Source organism: Ochotona princeps, chromosome 19 (genome assembly GCF_030435755.1).
Source record: "Ochotona princeps isolate mOchPri1 chromosome 19, mOchPri1.hap1, whole genome shotgun sequence".
Lineage (NCBI taxonomy): Eukaryota > Metazoa > Chordata > Mammalia > Lagomorpha > Ochotonidae > Ochotona > Ochotona princeps.
In genome coordinates, this window is record NC_080850.1 from 36,987,953 (window position 1) to 37,000,042 (window position 12,090).

General features: G+C 53.1%; 1 protein-coding gene across 2 annotated transcripts in view; it reads left to right on the plus strand.

Annotated features, from left to right (window-relative positions):
• Positions 1 to 4,727: 4,727 nt before the first annotated feature.
• Positions 4,728 to 12,090, plus strand: part of P4HA2 (prolyl 4-hydroxylase subunit alpha 2) — a 34,498-nt gene continuing 27,135 nt past the window's right edge. For both annotated transcript variants that reach the window (XM_058677554.1, XM_058677553.1), the window contains exon 1: positions 4,728 to 4,866. The gene's annotated coding sequence lies outside the window, so the exon portion shown is untranslated. The remainder of the gene's footprint in view (positions 4,867 to 12,090) is intronic.

The following is a 12,090-nucleotide window of genomic DNA, read 5'->3' on the forward strand; positions in this document are numbered from 1 at the left end:
CAATGCCCTGGTCTGGGGAGCCCTGTTCTGGAAAATTTCCTGGCAAGTCATGTCCTCATAATCTCTACTGAGACCTGCAGTTGCCAAGTGGTTGCCAGGGTTTGCAAAAGTCTTCAGCAGACAGGGAAACCTCAGTGATAATCATGGAGCAGACCTTCTTCCCTCTCCCAGGACAAACAAGGCCAGGGCAGGCTGAGGAGGCCCTGTTGAGAGCGAAGGGTAGTACCCCACTTACATTCCCATTCGTGTGGTTACCTGTTGATCCAGTACAGATGCTTCTCCTCTCAACTCCTGGGGGATCTCTAGATATTTCTCCAAGCACAGATAAGTCTGTGTTGGTTCAAAAATCACTGGACAGGGACGTTGCCTAGGGGTAGAATGAAGGCGAAGTTACAATATCCTGGCTATGCTGAGGTCGAAGATCACAGGCAGTACCTGGTCTTAGGTCTATAAGACTGGGCCATTTTCTAAATCTCAGACACATAGTATCTATCAATGGCTTTCAGCAGCTGGGAGAAGATAGGTCTTTCTCCCCCTAGACAAGGCAGGCCTCTGTTAGTTTTCCCCACTAAATAGAGCCTCTCCGACGTTCATGGTTCTGGAATTACCAGTGATCAGAAAATGTTTGTTGAGTGAATGCATGAACAGAACCGTTATCAAGATTTGGGGGAGTAACTTTGTTCAGACAATGGGATTTGGGGGAGAAGGGGTGTGAATTTAACAAATTTGGATGTATGGCTCTTCAGGAATGAGTGTGAGTGACACACACTGGTGGATTCAGTGAGCTCTATCAGAAGAGTCGGGGCCTCTGCTCATTTAAGCAGTTCTTTTCCTCACTGTTTTCTGTCTAGCTGTAGATGCCAGTCCTGTTCTAGAGCTGGAGACACTGTGATGAACAGGTAGTGTGACTCCATCTACGAGGAGCAGTGCGACCATGGTAGAAACTGGCTCAGGTCAGGCCCAGAGAAGGTTACTACAAGAACTAATCATTATGGGATGTTGTATCCAGGTGGGATAAATAACACACTCAAAGGTACGGGGCCTGAAAGTGCCAGAAGTAGCTAGAGTGTTAGTTTGAAGCTGCCCGTGATGAAAAAGTACATCAAGACTGGGGAAACGGGAAACGAAGTCCTGGTGGGATTTGGGAGGGCTGAGGCAGAGGAACACCTTTGAGGTTAACAGGTGGAAATGGCATGATCAAAACAAACAAAATATTTTAAAAGAGCTATTTATGTATTTGCATTACTGAGACAGAAGAGGAGCAAGCGAGCTAGAGACGCACACAGGTCTTCCATTCACAGTTTCACACTCTACATGGCGGGCCAGGCCAGAGCCAGGAGCCAGGAGCTTCATCCGGGCCTTCCATATGGGTGGCAGGGACACAATTCTTGGGCCATTTTCTGCTGCTCTCCCAGGGACCTGGATCAGGGACCTGGATCAGAAGTGGAGCAGCCAGGATTTGAACTGGAGCACATAGGGGAATGCCAGCATTGCAAGTGGTGACGTAATGTGCTATACTACAATGCCAGCCCAAAGAACCCTGTTGTTAAGATAGCCTGCCTGCAGAGAGAGGGGCTGAGTGGAAGTAGTGGGTCTTATCCAGGTGAGAAGTACCATCCTGAATTTGGCATATGAGAGCAAAGATGGAGAGAAAGAAGAGGGCGGAGACTTATGCACCAGGTAAGAGCTCCAATATGAGCATGCACTCGTTGGGGGGAAAGGAAGCAACTAGGAGATGGCCATTTTATTTCTAGAGAAACAGGAAATGCGTAAACAGAAGCTAAGGTTGTGTGGGGTGAGCTATGCAGATGTTTGTTTTTGTCAAACCTGTGGTTGGACTCGCCCCAAAAGTTGTAGCAGGGGAATTCCCACACAAGACTTTTCCAAGGTGTCCTGAGCTGGGGGCCGGTTGGGATTCCAGAGGAAGGAGCACCAAATGTGGGAGTGACCAGCTAAACGCTTTTATTAAGGGAACTTTCATGCAGACAAAGCTGCAAAAAGACAAGGGGTAACCTCCCTAGGTACATCTGCCAGCCGGGGGTCTACATGAGCACGTGGTGAATCCGTCTCACGGTTGGAGATGACTTCTTTCATTCAGTGTTTTGGGCAACAACTTAAATGCCTCCCTCATGCCCAAGGTGATTAAGGCCACAGCTTGGGTTCAAAACTGCAGAAAAAAACAAGCATCTTGCTGAGTCACTTTGTATCTGTCAGCCAGGAAAATCATGGAGGAAGCTGGGAAATGCTACAGGAGATGAATGTACTTACCCAGTAGTCCCAAAGACAAGGCTGGGATTATGGGTCTGAAGTGGTCCTGGCTAAAGACGTACTACTAGGTTCCCATGTGTTCAGACTCACTCTAGGGTATTACAGAATGTTGAGTTAGTTGATTGGTGGTCCCCAAAAGACACATTCTCCATCCAAATAGTTGGACCCTGTGAATGTGTTCTTTCAGAAAAAAAATTGGAAAAAGACACAGGTCATAAGATGAGGTCATCCCAGACTACCTGCGCAGCCCCTGAACCAAGTGCCAAGTATGCGTGTATGTATCTATCTGTACATCTATCTGTTCATTTAAGAAACTGAAGGGGCCCGGCCGCGTGGCCTAGCGGCTAAAGTCCTCGCCTTGAACGCCCTGGGATCCCATATGGGCGCCGGTTCTAATCCCGGCAGCTCCACTTCCCATCCAGCTCCCTGCTTGTGGCCTGGGAAAGCAGTTGAGGACGGCCCAATGCATTGGGACCCTGCACCCGCGTGGGAGACCTGGAAGAGGTTCCAGGTTCCTGGCTTCGGATCGGGGTGCACCGGCCCGTTGTGGCTCACTTGGGGAGTGAATCATCGGATGGAAGATCTTCCTCTCTTTCTCTCCTCCTCTCTGTATATCTGACTTTGTAATAAAATAAATTAAAAAAAAAAAAAAGAAAGAAACTGAAGAGAAGACATTCACAAGGAGGCAGCCATGTAAAGCTGGAAGCGAAGATTAGCGGATTTCAGCAGAAGCCAAAGAAGCCGGAGGAGGAAAGCAAGGATTCTGCCTTTGGAGGTTTTGATTTTTTGGGTTCCAGAACTGATAGAGTACACTTCTCTGGTTATATTTGTATTTATTTGAAAGGGAGGGAAAGGAGCAGGGAGAGGGATTCGATTGAGTCAGGCACTCCCATAGGGATTGTAGGTGTCTGAAAGTGTGTCTTCTTTCTTCTTAACTTATTTTTATTTTCCTTGGAACTGTTACGGAGAGAGGGAAGGAGAAATAGAGATCTTCCATCCGTTGGTTCACTCCCCAAATGGTTGGGAGAGCCAGAGATGGGCTGGTCCGAAGCCAGAAGCTTCCGCAGGTCCCCTACATTGATGCAGGGGCCCAAGGCCTTGAGCCTTCCTTTGCTCCTTTCCCAGGCCTTTGGTAGGGAACTGGATCAGAAGTGGAGCAACTGGCAGGCAGGTTTGAGCTTTGAGGGACCCACAACCTTCACAGACCAATAGAAAGCAGTTTAGGCAGAGGTGACCAGAGAGGGTGGTAGTGGGGGCGGACCAAGGAAGGCGGTCCCTGCTGGGTGTCAAACTCTGTTCTGGAGGGCCTTGGACAATGTGAACTGAAGAAAGGCCGTAGAGGGTGGACGTGGCGCAGAGCTTACTGAGACATGGTTTGGGTTGTGGTTGGGCAGTTTGAGAAGTGACTGCAGGGTCTGGGGGGCGGAAGTTGAGGTAAGGACAGGAGAAAGCTCCTGAGTTTTGTTGTGAAGGAGGAGGCAGCACCTAAGGCTTGGTGGGTCAGAGGAGGGTTGCTTTCCACCCCAGGGAACCTGTAGGCTCACAGGAAAGAGCCAGCGCTAGGGCCAGCTCCTGAGAAGGGGAAGGGGCTGGGCAGCCTGGGGGCAACTTCTGTGCCTCCCAGGTCAGGGCAGACACCAGGAGGCTGGGTGTTAGCTGTGGCACGCCGCTGGTGCAGGCAGGAAAGGCAGCTGTTCCCTGTGTGTGGTGTATATTTCTGCCTGCCCAACTGTGCCATGGGGAATATCCACGCTGGGTCTGGGCTCGGCTCCCTGATGAGATTCTCAGACCGGGTTTCCCCTCATTCATGAGGAGGCAGATTCACCGAGCAGGCGTGGGAACGGGTCTGGCCGCCAGGGCCTGCGGAGGTTCGCGGCATCGCTGCCTTCAGCTCCTGCCCAGCCTGCACGGGCTGGACCAGGCGTCGGGAGAGGGTTTGGGCTAAGCAAAGGTCTGCTGCCGGTTGTTGAGGCCCAGGCCCACTCAGCAGTGTCTCAGCCTCAGCCCGGGGCGGTGTCAATCCCTGTGCCCCTCTCCTGATCTTCTTTCTCTACAAGTCTGACCCTAGCCCGGGTCATCCTGGTCCCCTGGAACCTGCTGGTGGTGGTGGGGAAGGGGCCCATGTACCCGGCAGGGGTCCCGCCGAGGAAATGGGCGTGAGCTGAGGGGAGCAAGCGGACAACTAGAGACGCCCTCGCGGCGCCGGGCTGGGCTGAGGATGCCGCCCTCTCCAGGTTTCAGGGGCCGGCCGCGTCCCACAGGTGGGCGCCCCTGAGGAGGGCCGGCGGGCGCGGTGTACGTGCGGCGCGCGGCGGGCGGCATGAAGGGCGCGCGCCGCCGGCTCCAGCTCGCCCGCCTGAGGCCGCCGCGCCCCGCCCCGCGCGCCGCCCCGCGGCCCGGCCTTCCCGGCGGTGGCGACGACCCCCGCGCCAGCTCGGGAGCGGCGGGGCCCGCGAGGGCGGGAGGTGGGGACGTGGCAGCGGCTCAAGCGGGCGGAGCCGGCCCCGGCGGGAGGTGGAGCCCCAGAGGGGGAGGCGCCGAGCGGGCCGGGCGCCGCCGCAGGAGCTTCTGGAAACGCCGGGAGCGGCGCGTGTCCAGGTGAGCGAGCCGCCTGCTGGGCAGCCAGGCCAGTGGCGGGGACCGGGCGAGCCGGCGTTTCTGGGGTGCATTTTGCCCCCCACCCACCCTCGTAGGGGGCGGGCCGGAGTCAGGGGCCGGCGCCACCCGCCATCCGCAGCGAGGTCCGAGGCACAGCCCTGCGCCCTTCGCCCGGCTCCGCGCACCCTGGGTTCCTGTCCCGCCCGCGGCCCTTTCCCGACTTCTTGGGCGGCGGGGTTAGCCGCGTCCTTCCTGCCGGTCGGGCCGGGTGGGGCCATGTCAGGCTCCCGGGGAGGGGCCGGCCTGACCCCATCGGCCTCCGCAGTTGGAGGCGGGAGCGAGGGAAGCAGGGGGCAGCCCGGGCACGTCCGCCTGTCCCTGGGGGGTGGCTTGACGTGAGCTTCTTCTGAGGAGAGGCTGCGAGAGTCCCTGGTGTCCTTGGATAAGCTGCTGGGTCAGGGCATTGGATCTCCCCTCCAGCCAACCTTTTGCGTCCCGCGTGCCTTGTCTTCACTGCCCGGAGACTTGTGGTAATTGGTTAACTAATTCAGCGAAGGAGGCTTCTGTGTGCCAGAAACTGCCAGAAGTTGCTCGTCCCAGTAGGGCTGAGGACTGGAAGATGGGCAAATGCAGATGTAGAGCCAAGTGGTGCGTGCCATTCTGCAGGGAGCGCAGGGAGCACAGGTTGTGGGGGAAGACTGGGTGTGTCAAACTGGAGGGCTTCCTGGGGGAGGTGGCTTGTGAGCTGCAGAAGGATTGGGGGGGTAGCCTTGACAGATCAGCAACCCTTCTGAATGGGAGCCAACCTGGGTGGTCTCAGTCCTTGGTTGCACTCTAGTGGAAGTGAGGAGATGGGGAAGGGGCACTTCAGGGGCTTCCTGCTCAGGATCTTGTCCACAAGAGCCAGAAGGGGCGATTGCTTGGAACCCTTCCTTCCTCAGATACTGCATCTGAGGGGGTCCCTGGGCGCTGTGCTCCGGTTGGATACCCTGAAGGTACCCTGAAGTAGTACAGTGGAGACTGTTGTCTTTGACTTTCCAGTGACACTTGGGCTTCTCGATGCAGGTCACCAGGAGCCTGACAGGCCTGGCCCTTGCCAGGGAAATCACAGCCCTAAGAGCAAAAAGTGGGGAGCGTCACTCTGTAAGTGGCCCAATTTGGCAGAGACCCTTGTCCACCCACTAATTGCCAGGGTGTTCTGCTGGCTGCTGCTTGTCAGCCAGTATCCCATCGGAGGCAGCAGGGTCCCTGGTTCTATTCTGTGTTCAGGGAACCAGGATTTCCTTTGACTTGGGGTTCAGCTGGCCCCACAGTTGACCTGGATGCTGGCTCTTGCTTCTCCGGCGTCAGACTATTGATTTCTCCCCCTTTGTGGGCTGAGTGAGCTTTGCATTCTTCTCCTGAACTTGTCCTGTTCTCACATGGCTGGGCATGTCCATTGTGGCCCCGCCATTGAAGTCATGTAGTGAGGATGGGGTGAGTTGCCTGGGGGCCTGCTGTTAAAGGTGCTGTCCTCAAGGGTCACCCTCATCCTCGGAGGGCCCACCAGGCACACCCAGTGATAGCTAAACTGGAGTGTTGTCTGATTTGTGATAGGCCCTGCCATCCTGTCACAGGCTCTGCAGTGGGGTGCCTGAGCAAGTGCTTGCTTCACCATTGGCTTAGTCTGGCCATGGCTGAGCACTGTTCATTCCTGCCTAGAGGGTGTCTGGCGCTGGAATGAGGGAGTACGTAGGGGAGGTGGATTCTTGCCCGAGGGACACTCATAATCTGAGATTATAGTTTTATCCAGGTGGCTGCGTGCCAGGGGAGGAGCCCAGCATGTGGGTGCCCATCAAAGCAAGGGACTGCATAGGTGCAGCTCTGAGGAATGAGTGGATTGGGGCACTTAGGGTCTTCTCATTTCCTGGCAAAGCCTCCCTTTTGGTTTCTGTCCTCTCACGTCCTTGGGAGGGGTCTGAGGAAGCCTGCGAGGCCTTGGCTGATTTGTGGCCACGCTGGCTGATAGTGTGCTGAGGCCCAGAGGGTGTGTCCCTGGTTCCCAGGATCTGTCAAGATTTTAATCTTATACAGATGGAGATTGGCAGGAAATGCTGGGATGCAGGCACACACAATCCTAGCAGAGTGCTGGAGTGAGAGCTAAGTGTACAGAAAGTTACTCCATTCTGGCAGTTTGTCCTTTTGAAGTGCCCTAAAGTGGGATCCCAGCCTCTCGGAGTGAAAAGGGCTAAGTCCTGTGGGTTGTGGTTTTTGTGTTGGGACATAGGGTAAGGGATAGACAGTTTTATTCTCAGAGCAGAGAGGGGCTGGTGTTGTGGCATGGTGTATGAAGCTGTTATAGTTGTGTCCCAGTTGTTCCACTTTTGGTCCTCCTCCATGCTAATGGCCTGGGAAAGCAGCACATGATAACCCAAGTACCCAGGCCTCTGCCACCCACATGGGAAACCCTGAAGGAGCTCCTGGCTTCAGCCTGGCCCAATGCTGGCCCAGTGCTGGCCATTGTAGCATCTAGGGAATAAACCAGGTGATGGAAGATTCCTGTCTCTCAATCTCTGTAGCTCTGACTTTCAAAATAAAATTTTTAAAAAGAGCAGAGAGGAATGAAGAGTCTGGAGTAGCCATGCTGGAGCCCACGCAAAGAGCTTTTGTTGGCTTGATGTTGTTGCAGGGCTGAGGATTAAGTGCTTGGATGTGTGTGCTCCAGCTCGGACAGGCCCTGTCTGAGCCTGGTCACAGGCTGGCACCTGCTCCAGACCTCTCAGGAGGTGCTTGGTAGATCCTTCGCTGTACCTGGCACTCCTGTGGACCAGACTGAGGCAGAGCCAGGGCCCAGTACTTGTAGGAGCCTGGAACGGCAGCAGGTCAGAGGCACAGAAATACCTGAGACTCCAGAATGTTGGCCCAGTCCCCTGCCTTTTGCAAGAAGACTTTCTTGGTGGACTTTAGGGTGATTGGCCACTTCCAGGGTTATCTGACAATCTGTGCTGTATAGCACCTAACTTGCCTCTGGAATTAAATGCTTCGTGTCTCCTGGGACACGGAGGTTGTCCAATTTCTGCTTTATTCTTGGTGCTTGCATCTGTACTGTTTGTTCCTATGGAACTTGTTCCTTACCCAGGAATTACTGACTTGGGGTGGGCAACTGGCCAGCTTAGGAACACTACTCTGCTGCTGCCTTGAGCACTGATGGCTAGACATACATTGTGCCTGGTGCCATGCTACCTGTTCACACCTTTTACTCTCATTCAGACTGTACAGCAATTATCTCCATTAGAGAAGGTGACAAAACAAAACCTGGAGGTGAAGTTGGATCTTGAATTTAGCTCTGAATCTTTCTGAATACAGGGTGGGTGCGCCTGTCAGTTTGGTTGCATTGCCTTGCTCTGAGCTGGGCAGATTGGCTGGTGTTGAGTGCTGTGATGCCAGGGTGGGAGCAAGTGTCTTTCAGAGCCCAGAAGACCGTGGTGATGTTTTCTGGGTCCAGTGTGCCCCCTTCCCTCTGTTAGAATGCAAGCAAAGAAGTCACTGTAATCTCTAAGTTAACCCATGGTGAGGTTGTTAACCTGGGCAGGCACGCTCTTCTAGTGCCATGTGTGACTCCCCCATTTGGAAGGCCCATGTGTGATAGGTGACAGATATTACTGGGTGTTTGTGGGTCTGAGTTTTGGTCCTGCTCTTGATTTGTTGTCAGGTGTGCAGAAAACTCACCCAGCCTCCTTTTTCCCTTTTCTGTATCTACCTACACAGTGCCCCTCTTCTCTGGGATTTCACTGTCTGCAGTTCCAGATACATACATTCAGGAAGTTCCAGAAAGAACGGATATAGGTGTTTTAGATGGTTTGGTGTTCTAGGGAATGTGATGCCGTCTTGTGCCATCTTCCAGGTCGTGAGTCACCTGCAGCGTATGCATGCTGTAAACACTTCACACTGTTTCTGTCATCAGATTCCACTGCCATGGTATTGTGGTACTTTGTGTTCAAGTGAATCTTATTTGACTTCATCATGGCCCCAAAGTACACAAATAGTGATGCTGGTACTTTTATTACAACATATTATTATAATTGTTCTCATTAAATGAATTCTGTTTCTCATCTTTTACTGTGTGCCTCACAAATTAGATTTTATCATAAGTATGTACAAACAGGATAAAACATGGTATGTGTAGGATGTGGCACTGTCCGTGGTTTTAGGCCTCCTCTAGGTGCTTTGGAACATGCCCGATGGATGAGGAAGGACTGACTACATCTGACATAGAGGTAGTGATCCAACTTACAAGGCTTTGCTGAGAATTAGATGGTAGAAATGAAAGCTGCTTGGAAAAATCAATTGTGGGTATCTTAGCAGGAAGCAGAGCCTGAGGCAGAACATAAGTGTTTGATGCTTCATGGGAAAGTGTAATTGCAGGACAGCCAGGGTGAGGTAAAAGAGAAGTGAGGTATAGGAGAATGAGAGGCAGACAGAGGGTGGAGTGTTATCAAGCTGACCTGTCTGTGCAGGAGGCCCTGGTGCCCAGCCTTGCGGGACCATGTTGTGCTGTTGCTGTGGAAACTCCATGCTTCAGAGCAGTGCATTGTGGGCAGCCCAGAAAAAGAAGTTGTCCTCTTGCCTCCTCTGTCTTCCATCCTTCACTGGCTGGACTTGCCTCATGAGGAGCTAAACTCTTCCTCCACCCGCTCCTCAGTGGTGTCGTTCTCTGGCCACTGGAGAGGCTAGGGAGGTACTTCTTGGGAGTCCAGAAGTAGTGGGTGGAGCTTGCACGGTCTCCTCGCTGAGCTGGGAGGGGTAGGGTCCCGGAGACGGGTGAATTCCAGGTGGCAGTCAGGCCCATGCCCCACGTTGGCATTCAGACTGTGTCCTCACGGTTCTCACCCAGGCTGCCACAGTGTTGCCAAGAATGAGACAGTGGCTTTTGCATGTTGATTTCCACAGGCTTCTGTGCCACTTAGTTGTGTCATCCCTGAAGCAGGAGACTGGTTTGATGGTTCCTGATTGGGGAAGTGGAGGTCATCACGTCTAGATTTCATTCGCTTCTTGGTGAGGGGGAATTTTTTTTTTCTTTTTTTTACATCAAGTGGAAAAACAAAAGCTGGAACGGTGAGACCTGGGCTGGAGAGAGTAGCAAAGCTGGGTCACACCAGAGTCCAAAGGACTTTGTGACCTCAGGAGTCACGACTTTATCCTGATGGCAGCAGGCAACCCAGAGAGGGGCTGCCTGCAGCCATCCTGTGCTTTGTAGAGCAGGACTGGGGAAGGGGAGGCTGGGAGATGGGCAGAAGGCAGTGTGAGTGGGGACCAGCATGGCCGTGGAGGACTGTGGTTGGAGGTGGCCCGCACCAGAGTGAAGGCTGAAGCGTGGCATCAGGGAAAGAGAGGAGGGAGCCTTTCATACTTGCCTGAAGTACCCGTGGCAGTTGCCTGTGGCCCTGAATGGACATCCATGTACTGTGATGGTGGAGCCTGCTGGGGCCCCTGTACCACTTCTAGGTTGAGCCACACGACCTCTCAGCTCTGCTGTTGTGGAGCTGGCCACAGCACTAGGAGGCAGGGCTGGTGGGTAGGAGAGGCTTGGGAGGAGCAGGCCAGGAGTCTTAATTCTGGCAGGATTTGCCTCCATCCCCCAGCACCAGCCACCCCAAAGGCAGACTCTTGTTGAGTGCCAAGGGAGACTCAGTTGTTCTCAGTACACCCATGTTCTGTATCTGGGTTATTAAATACATTGGTAAAACTCGACCTGTTGTGTTTGGATTGAAGAACGAGCTTGGCAGAGGCTCCTGCCTGGTGAGGTAAGGGGAGAAGCTAAGGACAGCACTTGCTTGCAGCTGGAAACATCTTTTTGTAGCCATTTGGCCAGGCTGTCAGTGTCCTTTCCAGAGAGCATGCTTGGTGGGACCTCTGGTTGTATGTCTTGGAGTTGCTGCCGCCCGGTGGGTGAATCACTGTCGCCGGGGTTTGGCAGGCTCTACAGGTCCTCCCACGGGGGTCCTGACCGGGGCTGCAAAGCCCCTTTGGAATCTACTTGAGAAGGGCCCCCTTTGTTTCTCTTACATTTTAAACATGTTAGATTGCTGTAGAACTTGGTGGAAAGATCAGAAAAGCAAGTACAAAAAAGGAAAATAAAATTACTTCACCAAGATGTAAGTAGCTGTGTGCCTGTCTTCTTACATATGTACACAATCATGACTTTTCTTTACTAAAGTGGAATCGAGAGTACGTGTTGTTTGGGATCTACTCTGGTTACTTTGTGATATATCAGGGTACTTCAAAAACTTTATGGGAGGCAGAATTAAAAGAGAAGTTGATTATGTCTCAGAGGAATTTTGAGATTTATGCATAACTATCTCATGGTATACTTTCTCCTTGAACTTTTGAAGACCTTTTTATCCATACTGTATTCATTTCTGTGTACTTTATAACAGTCTGTTGTTTCGGGGAGAGACGTAAAGCCTTCTGTTGCTGTTTCCTGGTCTGGGTTGGGGGTCTGATGTCTTCTAAGCTCTGGGGTTGTACCTGGGATAAAACTCAGTACAGATTTTCTTCTTGGGCTTGGTGCCACTTCTTGTTTCAGAAAAAAGAAAAAAAAAGCTCTCCAGGCCTATTCTGCATGGCATTCTGAGGTTGTACCTGAGAGGGCTTTTGGCAGCACTGGATGCTTGCTTGGTGGGGGCCCTGGGCAGCCACCACTCTCCAGCTCTTCTGGGTGTAGATGTGAGATAGAATGGGATTGGCCATTCCCACACCGTGTGGTGCAGTCCCTCTTGGGTGCTGCCTCTTGCCCTTGCCCTTAATTAGGTGAGCTTTTTGGGTTCAGGGCCTTTTGAGTTCAGGGACCGAGGATCTGCAGGAATGATGTGGTGCTCTGTGGTGCCGCTCCTAGGATGGCAGTCTGGAAGCAGCTTTTGGGGGACCCAGCTTTCTGGGCTAACAGATTCACCATCCCCCTCTCCCACCACAGCAGGCCTGTGTAGCCCTGGGCAAGTTATTTCCCAAAGGCCATCCGTGATTGTTTGGGGCTTTGCTTGCAGATGGGATTTGTGGATGCACTCTGTCTAAGCCAGACAGCACATTCCAGAGAAATGACAGCTGGTGTTCATGTAATGAAGAAACCTGGCTGCTTTCTCCTGAGTCTTGTGAGGTATGGCTGTGGCTGTTAACAGCAGGGTAACTCCAAAGAATGCAGGAGCTGCTCCGCTGGACTGCCCAGCTGCTCTCAGAGGAAGCGTCCGG